General features: G+C 42.6%; 1 protein-coding gene and 1 pseudogene across 4 annotated transcripts in view; both read right to left on the reverse strand.

Annotated features, from left to right (window-relative positions):
* Zfyve9 (zinc finger FYVE-type containing 9) overlaps positions 1-17540 on the reverse strand; it is a 287358-nt gene that overhangs the window by 41441 nt on the left and 228377 nt on the right. The gene's annotated exons all lie outside the window — the stretch shown is intronic.
* LOC103730267 lies at positions 1135-9314 on the reverse strand (annotated as a pseudogene).

A 17540-nucleotide genomic window follows, 5' to 3' on the forward strand; every position in this document is an offset into this window, starting at 1 on the left:
ATCTCAGTTCTATTTGATAACTCCTCAGTTTATTTTATAATCTTTTCTGACAAATATCTTTAAGAATTTGAGGTCATCCATCTGAAAGTGCACTTTATGTTTGCCTGCAACTTTTCTTTTTCTTCTTCTTTTATATATATGAGTGTATTGCCTGCATGTATGTGAGTGCACCCGTGCTGTACAATGCCCACAGAGGTCAGAAGAGGGCCTTCAATTCCCCTGGAACTGGAGTTATGGATGGTTGTTAGCCATCATGGGGGTGTTGCAAATCAAATAGGGTCCTCTGCAAGAGCAGCCAGCCAGTGCTCTAACCACTGAGTGATCTCTCCAGTCCCTGTCTGCAACATTTAAAAATGCTGATGAAAGAACACTTAGAACATACTACTATTTAAGCAAAACAACATAATAGAACCTTTCCCAACTTTTTAAAGACAAAGTGGCTCAAACAGAAACAAAAACACTCAGAAAGCTAGACAAAAACCAAGCAAGAATATAAAATATTAATCCTATCAATATGTTACTCCTATTTTTTTTTACTATGGTTTGTTTTTGAGACAGGTCTCACTATACAGCCCAGACTAGCCTGGAATTCATGATCCCTGCCCCACAAGCACTCCCTTGCTGGGATCACAGACATGTACTCTTATATCCAGCTTCTCCTCTTTCAACTATCCAAGTGTGCACCCTGAGTGTATCTGAGTTAAGCCTTTTCCCATATTAAGAAGAGGGCTGCTATGTATGGGGCTACTGTCACTATAAGAGCCTAAGGCACAGAGGTGTAAGGGGAGCAGAGAGCACCAGTGGGTGCCAGCCACACACTCATTCCAGGTAGATCACAGTACCTAGGTCTTGCTGGGCTCAGAGGCTGACCTGGACCTGCATATTTTCTTGAACCACTATTTTGTAATTAGGGCAAGGTGAGAGTTTCAACTTGCCTAAGAAATCTTAACTGTACCTCAAACTGTCTTACTCAAACATTTCTTTTCTTTTGAAAATACAAATGATTTCTATCTATAATTATTTTTAAGATAAACAGTAAATCAGTGGAAACAACAGGTGGGGATGGGGGCAAGATCACCACTACCCTTACACTGTGAGTGAGTTGCCAGATGGTGGTGGGCTAGTGAATCTTTTTCAAGAAGGCCTTGCAGCACCTGAGGCACTGATGGTACTCAAGGTGGAGTCATTGTCATAATGGGGCTCTCCATAAAGAGCTGTTCCTGTTGAACATAGCTCTCAATTTTAGCTTTGTAGTTCTGGGGATATTTTGTTGTTGGTGTTGCTCTTTTTTTTTGTAGCTCCAGCTGGACTGGAACTCACTATATAGACCAAGCTGGCCTCTATCTCACAGAGATCTGCCTACCTCTGCCTCCTGATTGCTGGGATTAAAGGTATGTGCCACCACATCCAGCTCGCTTTGCTGTTTTTAACTTCATTACTTTTCCTATTCAGATCTCTCAGATTGATTTCATCCACACTCAGTCTATAATTGAATGTGGCAAAGTCTTCTTTGGTAACTTGCTGGACAACATGACTCATGGGGATGTCATGCTTTCTCATGCAGTTCTGCCCTCCATAGGGTGTTCCCCACTTCATAGGTGGATATAGCCACACCATCTGTCTCCAATTATATGGAACATTTTCATTAGTTATGAGTTTTCTGAAAACTGCTTCTGCAGTGGTCAATGTCCAAGCACCAACTTGGACCCATCTCAGACATTTTCTTAAGTACTTTTTTTTTTTCCATTTCTTGAAAAAAAGACTGTTGGAGCTGGAGAGATGGCTCAGCGGTTAAGAACACTGGCTGCTCTTGCAGACAATCTGGGTTTGGTTCCTAGCATTCACGTGGCACTAACAACCATCTGTAATTCCAGTTCCAGGGGACTGGACACCCTTTTCTGGCCTCTGAAGGTAGTACAACACAGGAGCACTTACATGCAGGCAAAACACTCATACATATACAATAAAAACTAATAAATAAAAGTTTTTGAAAAATAAAAACAGGCTGGGCATGGTGGCGCACACCTTTAATCCCAGCACTTGGGAGGCAGAGGCAGATATGTTTCTGTGAGTTCAAGACAAGCCTGGTCTACATAGTAAATTCCCAGTCAGCTGGGGCTACAGGGCGACCCTGTCTTAAAAAGACAAAAAGTTGGGCTGGAGAGATGGCTCAGCGGTTAAGGACAGTGACTCTTCTTGCAGAAGACCCAAGTTTGAATCCCAGCACCCACATGGCAGCTAACAACTGTCAGTAACCCCAGTTCCAGGGGATCTGACAGCCTCTTCTGTCCTCTCGGGCATTGCACCTACATGCAGGCACAACACTCACACACATAAACTAAAAATAATAAATAATTTAAAAAAAGACAAAAAATTTTTTTTTCAATTTGTACTGACTCACTTTGAGTGGTAATGATATCTGATAAACACCAAGGCTTTGCATCCATGAACTATACATAGATAGGTATCCCATTTATTTAGGTATTCCTCAATTTATTTCTGCAATATTTTATAGTTTCATAATATAAATCTTTCAGCTCCTTGATTAAATTTATTTATGACTCTGTGTCATCATCCTCTCCTGGCTTTGTTTTGTAACTTTTTTGTCTTTCTTTTTTAAGACAGGGTCTCCCTGTAGCCCCAGCTGTCCTGGAACTCATCATGCAGACCAGGCTGGCCTTGAACTCACAGAGATTCACCTGCCTCTGCCTCCTGAGTGCTGGGATTAAAGGGTGCCACTATGCCCAGCTGTTTCTAACTTTTGGAAAAGAGTCTTCTACACCATAATGGATTACTACTTAGGCTGAGATTTATCAACCTTGCTAATCTAAACCATTTCTTGTTAAATACAGGAAAAAATAGAAAAAGAGGTACATGGTTGGTTTGTGAAAGGAAGCTGACAAGTAAGTACCCTTTAGGAATGAGGCTTATTAGAGGAAAGGGTCTTGAGGCCATGATGGGGCCTTAAAGTGGGAGAGGCATTAGAAAGGAAAGGTATAACATATTAAAAACCACATAACAGGGTATTAAAGGGGAAGGTGAGGCACCCTTTAAAACCTGGTGAGAAGTTTCACTAATAGTAGAATAAGATTGGGTGCTGTGGTGCACACCTTTAATCTGAATCAAGGTGCACACCTTGAATCTCTGTGAGTTCAAGGCCAGCCTGGTCTACATAGTGAGTTCCAGGTCATCTGGGGCTACAGGGAGACCCTGTCTCAAAATAACATACCAAAAATAAAAAAGAGTGAGAAAAAGAGACACGGCAGGTTATGGGGGGAGAAGGACCATGAGAGGGAAGAAGAAAGAATCCCTTGAACAAAGAGAAACCTTTTATAAACTTTCAGGGGGTGGTGGGAAGTTTTATACCCATGATTTAGTTCAACATAGCATAAATGACAAAAAGTATAGAAAAGTTAGTACTGATTAAGACCATAATTAGAAGTCTTGAGCCATAGGATAAGACAGCTTCTTAACTCTGTCCCAGGGAGAGACCTGCAGGGAACATGGCCTGATTTCTTCAGACTATGAGCTGTGGCCTCTTCAAAGTGACCACTGTCTTAAAGGGTAGGCCTGTGTTTTAACAGTTCCTTTTTTTCAAAGGTTACACTGACTGAAGGACATAGGGTCTCATGTTGCTCAGAGTGGTTTCAAATGTGGTATGTGGCCAAGGATGATCTGGAACTTCTAATCTTCCTGCCTCTGTCTCCTAATGGGGATGCCCAGTTTATGTGGTGCTAGACTAAACTCAAGGCTTCTTTCATGTGAGAAACACTCACCAGCCCTCAAAGGCTACTTTTAAAATATTTATTTATGTATTTATTTTTATTTTATGCATACAAGTGTTTTGCCTACAAGTATGTAAGTGCACCACATGCATGCAATACCCATGGAGGCCAGAAGAGGGCGTCAAATCCCCTGGAACTGGAGTTATGGGTGGTTTTTAGCTGTCATGTGGGTGTTGGGAATTTCTGCAAGATCAGCCCATGATTTTAACCTCTGAGCCATCTCTCCAGCCCCTCAAAGGCTATTTTTTTAATTATTACTATAATTTACAAAATAGTTAAAAACTATTACGTGTGCATGTGTGTGTCTGTGCATGGTACTTGTGTGGTGATCAGAAAACAATTTGTAGGAGTAGATTCTCTCCTTCTAGTATATGGGTCCTGGTTGTCAGAATTGGCAGCAAATTTACTGGCCCAAAGGTTACTTTTAAATGCTTCTGCAAACAATTTGAGTCAGCTAGATTTCTGCTTAGCTAAAATCAACTGAGATTAATTTTCCATTTGCAATTTAAATTTGTACGACATGAAAGGGAGATGATTACATGCAGCAATTTAAAGAATGTTACATCTCTCACATCTTCCAAAGCATTAAGCTACTACCATGGTTTCTAATTGTAACTATACTAAGCAAACTAAGAAGCATGTCCAATTCAGACATTCTGAATAAATTATCTGGCCTTGAAGGAAATAATTTCCCTGGATGTTAGCTTCAAGTCCAGTAAGATAAACTTTATATTCTTTCAGAGCTAAATTAACATATTTTATTTCCCTTTAAAATAATGCTTATTTACAAGAGATTTCCTTATCTTGGGGTTAGAGAGATGGCTCAGCAGTTAAGAACACTGGCTGGGCCAGGCGTGGTGGTGCACCTTTAATCCCAGCACTTGGGAGGAGAAGGAGAGAGGCACACGGATCTCAGTGAGTTTGAGGCCAGCCTGGACTACATAGTGAGTTCCAGGCCAGCTGGGGCTACAGGGAGACCCTGTTTCAAAATGACCCCCCAAAAAAGAACACTGGCTCCTTTTGCAGAGAACCAGGTTCAATTCCCAGCACCCACATGGTGGCTAACAACCACCTGTAACTCCAGTTCTAGGGGAATCCAACACCCTCTTCTGACCTCCACAGACATTAAACAACACAGGTGAACTTACAAATATATAGGCAATACATTCATATATATAAAATAAAAAATATTTAAAAAATTTTTTTAAAAGAGAGATTTCTGTATCTCTTGTATTTATCCCTTTCTTCACAGTTGAAGAACCAGTAACTTGGGGCTGGAGAGGTGACTCAACAGTTAAGAACTCTGGTTGTTCTTGCAGAAGACCTGGGTTTGAATCCCAGCACCCACATGGCAGCTAACAACTGTCCGTAACTCCAGTTCCAGGGGATCCGACAGCCTCTTCTGTCTTCCACAGGCATTGCACGACATGGTGCACTTACCTGCATGCAGGCAATACATGCATACACATAAAATAAAAAAACAAAAATTAAAAAAAAGAACCAATAACTTATTTTCTAGACATAACCTTATGCTTGGATTTTCCACAATCTTTTTTTCTTTTTGGTCTTTTTGAGACAGGGTCTCTTTGCAGCCCTGGCTGGCCTTGAACTCAAAGAGATCCGTCTGACTCTGCCTCCCGCGTGCTGGGATCAAAGGTGTGTAACACCACACACGGCTAGGATTTTCTATAATCTTAATAAATTCTGATTAATTCGATAACTGTTTCCACTTTATCCATGCACAGCTGTATGTCACATTTTCTCCACTTTGACTCACAAGTTTAGTATGTTCTAGCCCCAATCCAGCTTTCCTGTCTTGCCTCCCTTCCTAACTGTATCCATATGTCTTATATGTAAGACTAATGCTCCCTCCTTTTTCTTTTTTAGGTAAGGTTTCACTACATCATCCACATTGACTCTGAACTCTTGATCCTTCTGCCTCAGTCTCCCAAGTGGCAAGAGTACAGGAATATACTATATCATACCTGGCTTTAGGACCAACCAACTCCTACCACCAAACCACATTCAGTAGTTTTCTTGGAACTAAGGGAGAATTAGTGCTAAATTGGTCACATTTTCTTTTTTAAAATATTTTATTTATTATTTTTATTTTATGTGTATAAGTGTATTGCCTGCACGTATGTGAGTGCATCCCTGTCATGCAATGTACACAGAGGTCAGAAGAAGGCATCAGATCCCCTGGAACTGTAGTTATGGAAGGTTGTTAGCCATCATGTGGGTGATGGGAATAGAACACAGGTCCTCTGCAAGAGCAGCCAGTGCTGTTAACTGCTGAACCACCTCTCCAGCCCCTGGTCACATTTTCTTACCCTGTCAAAGACTGGCAATAGAACTTTCTCTTATGTAAACAGAACACTTCTAATATACTTAGCCTAACTCAAAGCAATGCATGTAAACACAGATAGGCCTCTGTTGTAATCACAACACATATTATACATTAAATCCTTTAGAGTGATTTTAAAAAAAAAGTTCACGTAAGAAAGCAAGACAACATATTCTGGAAGTGTTTAGAATCATTTCCATTGTTGCCATTGTCTAAGGTCTGCATCAGCCAACTTGTGCTAGTTGCCAGAGGTGTTCATGAACAACTGAACATGCACACATTTAAGAATCTCAGATAAATAACTAGTGGGAACAGTAATTAACAAATTATTAGTTATACGGTTAACAGAAATGAAAAACCTTTGATAAAATGGTCCCGTGAGGGCTGGGGTGATGGCTCTAAGAGTAAAGTGCTTGCTGTGTAGATCCCCAGAACTATCTAAAACCTGGGTGTGGTGATGCCTGCCTGTAACCCAAGTGCTAGGAAGATAGAGACAGGTAGGTCTCAAGGAGTTGCTGGCTGAAATAGTGAGCTCCAGGTTCACTGAGAGCAGTAGAGCTTGTTGACTTCTGGCCTCTACATGTGTGCGCGTGCACACACACACACACACACACACACACACAGAGTTCCATGGAGCACGGGAAGACTTTGTGTGGCTTTAAATGACTGCACAGTGAAACTTCACCTCTTCCAGTGAAAGCCAGGTCATTCTTCTTTGTGATGGCACCTTGTACTCTTGTCCTTGGCCTTTGCTTGGTCAAGCGGTACCCAAACTTGAGGATTTTTAGGTTGTCCTCCAGTATCTGGGCAGTTTCCATCTCCATGAATGTTCTCAACTGCTACCCCTAATTGTCAATCCTGATCTCTGTCAAGGGGTCATTTCCTCCCAGAACCTCCACCAAGACCAGGATTCCAATTCTGGTGCAAAAATTGGATTCTTTTCAAGGCTTGTTTACTTTCAGTCTGTCTGCAAAAGCAATGACCACAGGGTCACTGCTATGGGTAAAGCCAGGCTGAACTTCTTTACATGATGTTGGTTTGCACAGCCTTTGCAAATTCTGTCAGAGTCATAGATGGAATGTTGATGAAGCTGCTGTTGCAGACTGTGGTCATTAGCTTTCACTTGCTGCAGACTTACTTTCACATTTGTGAGGCTGAGCGGGTCCTCAAACACTGGCTTCCGTTTTCTATCTTTGATCATAGTCATATAAATTGCTTGCCACCTTTGTTGTCTGCTGTTTGTTCATCAGTTTTGGATTACTGAGCAAATTGGGTCAGAAGTTCTGGTGAAACCTTCCTGTTCTGGGCCAGGGTCACTTTTCCTTCTGTTTCTACAGGCTTTTCTTTAAAAAAAAGATTTATTTCTATTTTATGTATACGAGTTTTTGCCTGCATGTGTGTATGTGTACTATGTGAATGCCTGCATGTGTGTATGTGTACTATGTGAATGCCTGCATGTGTGTATGTGTACTATGTGAATGCCTGCATGTGTGTATGTGTACTATGTGAATGCCTGCATGTGTGTATGTGTACTATGTGAATGCCTGCATGTGTGTATGTGTACTATGTGAATGCCTGGTGCTGGTGGAAGCCAGAAGAAGGCATAAGATCCCCTGGAATTGGAATTATAGACAGTTGTGAGCAGCCATGTGGGTACTGGGAACTGAATTCAGGTCCTGTGCAAAAGCAATGAGTCATCTTTCCATTCCTTAAAGGTCTGTCTTTGAGGAGAAAGGCTCTCACTTTCTTTTCTCTAGTGAAGGGTACAAGGTCTTCCCTGCGTTTCTGTTTGAAAACCTCCTTCTCCAGGTATATGAGATGCTCAAGATCAAATGGGCCAGTGGCTGTTCCTGGTCTGGTCTTTCTATTGGACCCCAGCAGGCAGCACTGCACTCTAAGAATCACCTAGAATATTTTCCAACTGTGAGTTCCTCTTCTGAGAATTTGCCAAGAAGCTTGTCCTCATAGATGTTCTTGTATTTTTCAAGCTCCTTTAAAAAATATTTTTATTGGAAGTTTCATACATTTATACAATGCATTTGACCACATCCATCTACCACTACCTCCCTCCAACTCCCCCCAGGACTTTGTGTCCTCTCTTCATTTTTGTTATTAATAACTCTGAGTCCAATTGGTGCTGCCCATATGCACACGGGTATGTGGTCATCCACTGGGGCAAGAGCAACCTACCAGTGGCCACATCCCTTCCTCCCTCAGTAGCCATTAACTGTCAAAACTCCTCCAATAGGGGTGGAGCCTTAAGGTCCCTCCTCTACTCCAGCTTCTTTTTGTTTAATACAAAAATGTGTTTATTGGGATGCTTTCCACTCATCTTGATTCAGGGTGCTTTAAGTGCTGCTTCCTCCTTCCACCCTTATGTAAGCCTTGCTTTTCTGTCTGTAGGCTGACAGAGGACAGTGGAGTAGCCAACACACAAGACTACTGTTTGTACATGGCTGAAGATTGTGGTGATTTTATAGCATCCTGTGCATTTCACTTCTGTGACGCAGGAACTGGGGCTCTGCACCAGGTGCTTCTTCTTGTGTTTCCTCTTCTCTTCTGAAGAGGGATGGAAGGGATCTTTGCAAGAGGCATATTCTCACAGGAAGACTCCTACCACCAGAAAGTCTTTTGGGGGGAAGGCTTTGTATAAAGAGTTAACCTGATCTCTTTTACTGGGTCGATGGTCTTAAGTAATCCATTCAAGGAAGGTCACGTAAGTCCAACCTAATGAAGCCTATGTCTTTCGCATACTGACTAGAAACACTGCTGGTCCATGTTCAGTCCCTATTTCCAGGTCAGACCACAGTGGTTTGAGCAGACTTGGCGAGTACAAGAATCCTAGGCGAATTTCTGAGGGCAACTCCAGAGCAGCTGCCTTTGGAAGTACAAGGAGTAAAAAGAAGAGAGTTCTCTCTAGCTCTTCTTGAAAGGGGAGTGGCATGTTCTGTGTGTGTGTGTGTGTGTGTGTGTGTGTGTGTGTGTGTGTGTGTGTTTTGGGTGTGTGTGCATGTACATGTATGTTAGTGAGAATGGAGGCCAAAGGATGAATTCAGAAGTCCTGCTCTATCACCCTCTATCTTACTTCCTTGAGGCAGGGTCTCTCACTGAACCTGGAGCCAGCAAGCCTCAGAGATCCTTCTGTCTCAGTCTCCCCACAGTGCCAGAGTTACAGGTGTGTTCATGATCACCAGGCTTCTGACATAGGTTCTGGGGATTTAAACTTGGAGCCTCATGCTGGCACAGCAAATGCTCTTACCTGCTGAACATTTCCCTAGTCCCCATAGCAGCTCCTCCTCCTCTGCCTCCGCCCCCCCTCATTATTATTGAACTCACAGAGTTCTGCCTGCCTCTGCCTCCCAAGTGCTAGACTAAAGGCGTGTGTGCCAGCATGCCCAGCTCCCCACAGCATCTTAGGTCTACCTTTCTCACAGACCTCAAGTGGGCCAGCTTCCTGCAGCTTCAGGCTACTATAGTGTATGCACTCATCCTAGAGGTGTTAATAAGGGCTGGTAGGCTCTTCCCTGAGTGTGTGAGTCAGGACTGTGTCTTGAGGCCCTATAATTTCACATGTCTGAGCCTTTGCCTACACTATTATTTTATTTCACCTTATTCTCCCCAAACATGAAAAATCTGGCCCCAAATCATGCCTTAGTAAGCATTCCAACTCCTGTGACACCTTCTTTGACTCCCAGTCAGATATAACATGAGCATTCCCTTCTCTGAAATGTCATAGCATATTCTCTCTGGTTTTTTATATGCCATCATCCTCCTTCAGCCCTGAATAATGATTAATGGCAAAGATTAAGTCAGACTGCCTGTATCTGAATTTGAATCTTGGCTTTACTAGTAACTAAGGGACTGTGTGCCCTTAATCCACTTACTTGACCTCTGTGTCTCAGTTTCCTTCTCTGTAAAATGGGATGAAAAGGTAGCTGGGCAAGGTGGTATATGGCTATAATCCCTGCATACAGAAGGTAGAGGCTGAAGGATCAGGAGTCCAAGACCAGCCTGGGATACATGAGATTGTCTCAAAAAAACAAAAACCACCAGGTTCCAACAGATAGTTCCAACCCATGGTTATATGGATGGACTCTGTATCACAAAACAAAACAAAACAAAACAAAACAAAACAAAAAGACATAAATGTGGGAACCGTTTAGGGAAGAATGGGGAGTTGATAAGGTAGAAGGGAGACAAAAAGGGTGGGGGATGAGAGTAATCATAATTCATTATATACATGTATGAAATTTTCCAATAATAGGTTAACTAATAAAAACAAACAGGGCTAGAGAGATGGATCAGCACTTAATAGCATGGAGGAGTACTGGTAGGTAAAATACTGCTCTTGCAGAGGACCCGAGTTCCATTCCGAGCACCCACATCAGGCAGTTCACAACTACCTACAACTCCAGCTCTAGGGGATATAACACCTTTGATCTCCAGGGGCATCTGAATTCATGTGCACAAACCCATATCTAGACACACATATACACATAATTAAATATAAAAAATTAAATTAACAGGCATAGTAGCTCACGCCTGTAGTCCCAACACTTGGGAGGCAGAGGCAGGTGGATCTCTGTGAGTTCAAGGCCAGCCTGGTCTACATAGTGAGTTCCAGGACGGGCTACAGGGAGACCCTGCTTCAAAAAGACAATAAAATAAAATAAAATAAAATAAAAAATAAATTAAAAACCAACAAAAACCAGTAACTATTTCATAGTTATGAGCTACGTGAATTAATATTATAAAATGCTTAGAATAGCATCAAGCACACAAGCACTTGTTTGTTAAACAAGGCTGTATTTCTCTCTTACCTTGTTTACTCTATTGAACCTTAAGGCTATCTTAAAAATCAACAGCAAATAATTCAACTGATTCACTAACTCTTAGGAGATAAAGGGTCCTAACGGATCTTTCTAAGAGCTCACAAATTAATTTGAATGACATACTGATAAAAGAAAACATTACAGTAATAAAAATGCACAGCATAGTTCCCATTTATGGAGCACCAACCCTAAGCCAATGGATCTAAGCACTGCACAGGGCCAACACACCAAGCACATGTGCCAAGGAGAGCAACGCAGGAGCTTTACTGCCCTGTGGTTCCCATCCTCGGAATTTAAGAAAATAAGAAAAGCCAGTTAAAGGAACTTAGTTCTATGAAAGGTGTCCTGCAGGAAGGAGGGACTAGTGACAGCTAATCCATCTTGGAAGTGACACAGCATGCATTTCATTTTCCTCTCTGACCTCTCACATCAAGGAGTAAGAGGCCTTTTGAAAGATTTGAGCTGGAAAAGATTTGTAGAGAAGTTTCAGCAAGGCCTTGAGGAATAGCTACAATTTGAATGATGTGTTTAGTGCCTCATTTGTGGCAGGTACTCAATAAATATTTGCTGACTAAATTAATTAGTAATCATATAATAGGGACAAGTTTGGAAGGTTTATTGTACTGAGAGCAAAAGTTGTTAGCATGATGCTTTAGAAAAAAACTTGGTTCACTTGTTGTAGTGTCATGTATATTAAGTTTCTAATAAAACAAGTTGTAATGATTTAACTCTAGAAACATCAATAAAGCAACTAACAGGTGCTTTCGTAGGACGATCTATTGCAGAAATTTGAACAGTACTAAAGAGATACAAAGAAAAATGAAATGTGAAGGGTTCAGACTTTAGAGTACGATGGCATTCATACACATTAGCTAGAAATGTTACAGGACTGAAGACTAGCTAGGAAAACAGGAGGCAGAGCGAAATGGCTAAAGGATGGGGAAGTCTAGAGGATATTATATAAGGGACAGAATTTGAATTAGTTTTAGAACTCAGCATAGTAAAAGAACATTATGGACAACAGGAATAGGATAAGTAAAGAAACAAAAGAGGAAATGAGAAAGAAACAGAGCTGAACAATAGTGGAGCTCACCAGGAGCAGCCTTTCTTGGAATTATTTAGGGAAATATAAAGCTACATCCTCCCAGTTGTCTAGAATCCACTGGAAGCTAGACCCTAGCTTCCAATCCAATGGGTCAAGAATATTGTTAACTATGAGCCTTCACTCATTCATTTATAAAAATATTATTGCGCTGGGCACAGTTGTGCACCCCTTTAATCCCAGCACTCAAAAGGCAGAGGCAGGCGGACCTCTGTGAGTTCAAGGCTAGCCTGGTGTATATAGCAAGTTCCAGGCCAGTCAGAGCTATAGAGAGACCCTCTCCGAAAAGGCTAAAAAAGTTATATTATTAATATCCATTCATTTAGAAACTTACTGAGCATCTAATATGTGTCACACACATATTAGATTTGGTTTATTCAATAGTAAACAAACAAATCCTTGCTCCCTTAGAGCATATATGCTTGTCTGTGCAGGCTTGGGAGGAAACAAAACTAATAAACAACAAAAAAGCAAAATACATAAAATTGTTATACAGTGGTAAGTGCTAAAGGAAAAAATTAAGCACAGAAACTGAGGAGTACTGGTATGTACAATTTCAAATGGTAGAGAAAACTTTACTAAGAGAAGTAAGGGCAAAACTACTGAGTGGTCTAGAGAAGAACCTCATGGACCTTGAGACGAGCTGGTGCGATACCAGCAGAGGCCAAGCTGCAGCTTGGCCTTTTCAAGGCACATTAAGGGCAGTATAACTGGAGAGGAGTGGCTGATAATGGGTTAGCACAAGTGGTGTAAACATCAATTCTTATGCCGACTGGAGTGAAAAAATTTTGGAAGGTCTGAGCAGAGGAATGTCATGTTATGACTTGTTTTGAGACAAGGTCTCCCTGTAGCCCCAGCTGACCTGGAACTTGCTATCTAGACCAGGCTGGCCTCAAACTCACAGAGATCACCTGCCTCTCTCTGCCTCCCCAGTGCTGGGATTAAAGGTGTGTACCACCACACCCAGTTATGATTAAGTTTTAACAGAATAGTTAGACTGTTGTGCTCAGAACTGGGGCAAGGGGGCCAAGGGGAAGACCAGACAAGAGGCCACTGCACAAATCTAGGCCAAAGACTAGATCAGTGCAAGGACTAAGGGGGCAGTTAGATGTTTTAGATATTTTGGGGAGGTACAGCTAGCAGAATTTCCATAGGCTGAACTATCTATCAGGGGACAAAAGAAAAAAATTCAAAGATGACTTCAAGGTCTGGAGCTACAGCTAGGTAGTACAGCAGTACAGCACTTGCTTAGTTTGTCTAGCTTGAAAAAGACTCCAGTTCTGTGTAACTGGAAAGATAATGACACTGTCTATTAATTTAGATAAGGAAGGATGCAAAAGGACCATGTTTGGAGAGTTCAAAGGGGTGAAGAGGGCTGGAGAGATGGCTCAGTGGTTAAGTATTCGCTGCTCTTACAGAGGTCCTGGGTTCAGTTCCCAGTGCCAACATGGCAGCTCAAAACCATCAGTCTGTAACTCCAGTTCCAAGGATCTAATGCCTTCTTCTGGCCTCTGCAAGACATGTGATGCACATACATGCATGTAGGTAAACACTCATATACATAAAATAATAAATCTTTTTAAAAAGGTCAGAAGAGAACATGCTAAGACATGACACATGGGCAGTCTACAAATCAAGACAGGAATCTGGGCTGAAAGTAAACATTTGGATATCAACATAGAGGTTGTGTTTAAACCCACAAGATTAGAAAACCAAGAAAATGGATAGAGGCAAAGAATAGTAAGGACTGAGCTAAGTAACAAAGGGGGATAAAGGGGAGGGTTACACAGGGAGAGAAAGACAAATAGTGCCTAGCTAGTGTAAAAAGCCAGAGGGAATCATATTGGTCCAAAAATTTATTGATAATTTACACATATAATATCTCCATATGAGTCCATGCATATAGCTGAAGGCTACATAACAAGAAACAGGAAAAATCAATAAGAAAAACCTTCTTTTGAGTTGCTGGCCAGAGTAGTCCTGGAGACTCCCAAAATTACACAGACTATTGCCACAGCCCATGATTGCCTCCCAGAACTTGAAGGTAAGACCCTATTCCTGAAGACAGAACATACTTTGGACATAGGATTTGGAGCAATGGAGCTGGAACTGACCTGGAAACGTCTCCTGAAGGCTAGTTCTCATGGCTTTGGAGAGCACTACACAAGCTGCTAAGGGAGAACATCAATGGATGGTCCAACCCCAGGTACAAGCCCTAATAATCACATCAATGACCAGCACAGCAAATGACACTGGTGCAGTAGTAGTACTTTTACCTTGGGGGTAAAAACAACAGTTACCTAATCAGATTTAAAGTCCACTCAATGAGAGGAAACTCATGTGTGGTCCTGTAAACACAGCCAAATACACATGACTGGAAAGGTCATAGATCTTAGAGAAAACCCCTAAGGCTGTCATATCCCTATACAAATGTGATTTCTTACTGTGTGCAAAATATGGATCCTTTTATTTACAGACAAGTATCCCAGTCACCACTCATCAAAGAAGCTTCTTTTGCAACAGATGGAGACTATTACAGAGTTCCACAACTGGTCACACACATTGTCTGTGAGTTGCCCAAATCTAAGTGGCACCTCCACAATGCAACCTCTACACCTAAGGCTCAGGGAACATAGAACAAGGGGTAAAGAGAACACTAATGCATTTCTCAATTCTCATCAATGAAGCTCTCTCATTCAACAGAGGGCCAGGAACACAAAAGGTCATAAATGGCCAAAGCGTGGAGAGTAAGAATCTGTAGAGTGTGGGTCCTTGGACAGGACTTTTATATTAAACTCCACCCACCCAGGGCTTAGGGACCACTGCAGAAGAGGGGGTGGAAAGATAGTAAGAGTCAGGCAGGAGGTGAACAACTATATGGAAATAGAATACTACAGTCTCCTGGGACCTTGCTCATATAAACCTACAGCAATGGTGTCAGCATGCACAAGACTTATGCAAACTCAAACTGATAAAACCCCAGTACAGAACTGTGGAAATGGGCAACAAACCCCAATCTTAGTTGAAGAATTATTGGCAACTGATTACTGCTGGGTAAAGAAGAGCTAATCTTAAAGGGAAGGACTCTAGACAGGTTGCCTAGACCCCAGTAGATAAATTTGTACTGAGGGACATCTGTGGACACTAACTTGACATGATAGGCCTTAACACAAATGACACAGTATATGAATTCCAGTGTGATGGGAAGCTATGGGAGGATGCCAATGGGGACGGGGGTATACAGATGATTAAGATTGATTAAGATGTTCTGTATGAAATACACAAAAATTCAATAAAAAATTTACACCCCCCCCACACACACAACAAACCCAGGGCTGGAGAGCTGGCTCAGTGGTTAAGAGCACTGGCTGCTCTTGCAGAGGACCCAAGTTCGATTCTCGGCACCTACACGGTGGCCAACAACCATCTATAACTCCAGTTCCAGGGTATCTGACCACCTCTTCTGATCTCTGTTGGCACTGCATGACACTGGTGCATCTACCTACATACAGGCAATACACTCATACACATAACATTTTAAAAAATTTAAAAAAAACCCAAAGATATAATTATTGTGAGATGAAGAATGCCATCAGAATCTAGGGTTTCTTGTGACACTTGACATAAAAATAATGGGAGTAGAAGTCACAAAGCTTAAAGTTAGCAGTGAGATTGAGTTCTGACAGGCAGGGAAAGCCAGGTGTTTGGCTAGAGGCCCAGTGTCCTAGAGCCCATGGCTACTCCTGTGGATGGGTACGCACACAAGGTAGAAAGTGTCCACCAGGCAGAGGTCAGTAGCAGCCTCCTGTTGCAGACACTGGAGGTACAGCAGCAGGGGCTCCTTCTTGGGGATCTTTTTGTTTCTGCAGGATTTTTATTTTTCTCTTTAAGACAGGGTCTACTGTAGCCCCAGCTGACCTAGAACTTACTATGTAGACCAGGGTGGCCTCAATCTCACTAGGTCAGCCTGCCTCCCAAATGTTGGGATTAAAGGTGTGATTTTCTGGTTTTCTGAGACAGAGTCTCACTATGTAGCCCTTGCTGGCCTGGAACTCACTATGCAAACCACACTGGCCTCTGCTTCCCGAGGGCTGGGATTAAAGGCATGTGATACCAGCTCTGTAGCCCAGGTTGGCCTCAAATTTTCGTGCAACCCAGACTACCCTTGATCTCACAGCAAGGCTCTTGCCTCCTGAGTACTGAGATTACAGGCATGAGCCACCATACCCATCTTGGGAATTCTTATACTTGACTTTATACTTGTGAATTTTTTTTTTTTGATACATTCTAGCTCCAGCTTGCCTGGAACTCATTATGTAGGCCAGGTTGGCCTCCATCTCACACAGATCCACCTGCCTCTGCCTCCCAGGTGCTGGGATTAAAGGTGTGTGCCACCACACCTGGTGTGAAATATTTTTTAGACAGGGTCTCACTATGTATACTATGTAGCCCAAGCTGCCCTAGAATTCACTATGACCTAGATCTGTAGACCAGGCTGGCTTCAAACTCACAAAGATCTCTCTGCTTCTGCCTCCTGCTGGGATTAAAGACTACCATGCTTGGCTTTGTAATGATAAATCTTGATTGCCAACTTGATGGAATCTGGAATGAACTAAGAAACATGCATCCAGGTGGGTCAGTGAGAACATTTCTAGGAAAGATTAACTGAAGGGAAAAGACACTCCCCCAAAGTGGGTAGCTCCTCTCAGCAGGTAACCTAGCTATAAAGAGGTCCTGCAACTACATGGAGAGGGAAAAGGTCCAACTGAACTCAGCCTTCTAGCCATTTCTTCCAAGAAGCCAGGCTTATGAGTTTTCTTGGATCCTCCAGACCACTAGTCTACCTATTGAATATCACTGCAGACCACCAGCCTACCAACTGAGCACCACTGCAGACCACCAACCTACCAACTGAGCATCACTGCAGACCACCAGCCTACCAACTGAGCATCACTGCAGACCACCAGCCTACCAACTGAGCACCACTGCAGACCACCAGCCTACCAACTGAGCACCACTGCAGGCCACCAGCCTACCAACTGAGCATCACTCCAGGCCACCAGCTTACCAACTGAGCATCACTCCAGACCATCAGCCTACCAGCTGAGCACCACTCCAGGCCACCAGCCTGAATATCATTGAGTGACTCCAGGCAATGTTCTACAGGACAGAATAGTCACCTCCACTGCAGACCACCAGCCTACCAACTGAGCACCACTGCAGGCCACCAGCCTACCAACTGAGCATCACTCCAGGCCACCAGCTTACCAACTGAGCATCACTCCAGACCATCAGCCTACCAGCTGAGCACCACTCCAGGCCACCAGCCTGAATATCATTGAGTGACTCCAGGCAATGTTCTACAGGACAGAATAGTCACCTCAACTTCCTGATTGACATATAACAGTGCAAGTTATATTAAAACTGCTGTCATTTAGGCCAAGCATGGAGGCACATGCCTTTAATCCCAGCACTTG

The sequence above is a fragment of the Nannospalax galili genome, unplaced genomic scaffold (genome assembly GCF_000622305.1).
Source record: "Nannospalax galili isolate Female #2095 unplaced genomic scaffold, S.galili_v1.0 scaffold713, whole genome shotgun sequence".
In the NCBI taxonomy this organism is placed as follows: Eukaryota; Metazoa; Chordata; class Mammalia; order Rodentia; family Spalacidae; genus Nannospalax; species Nannospalax galili.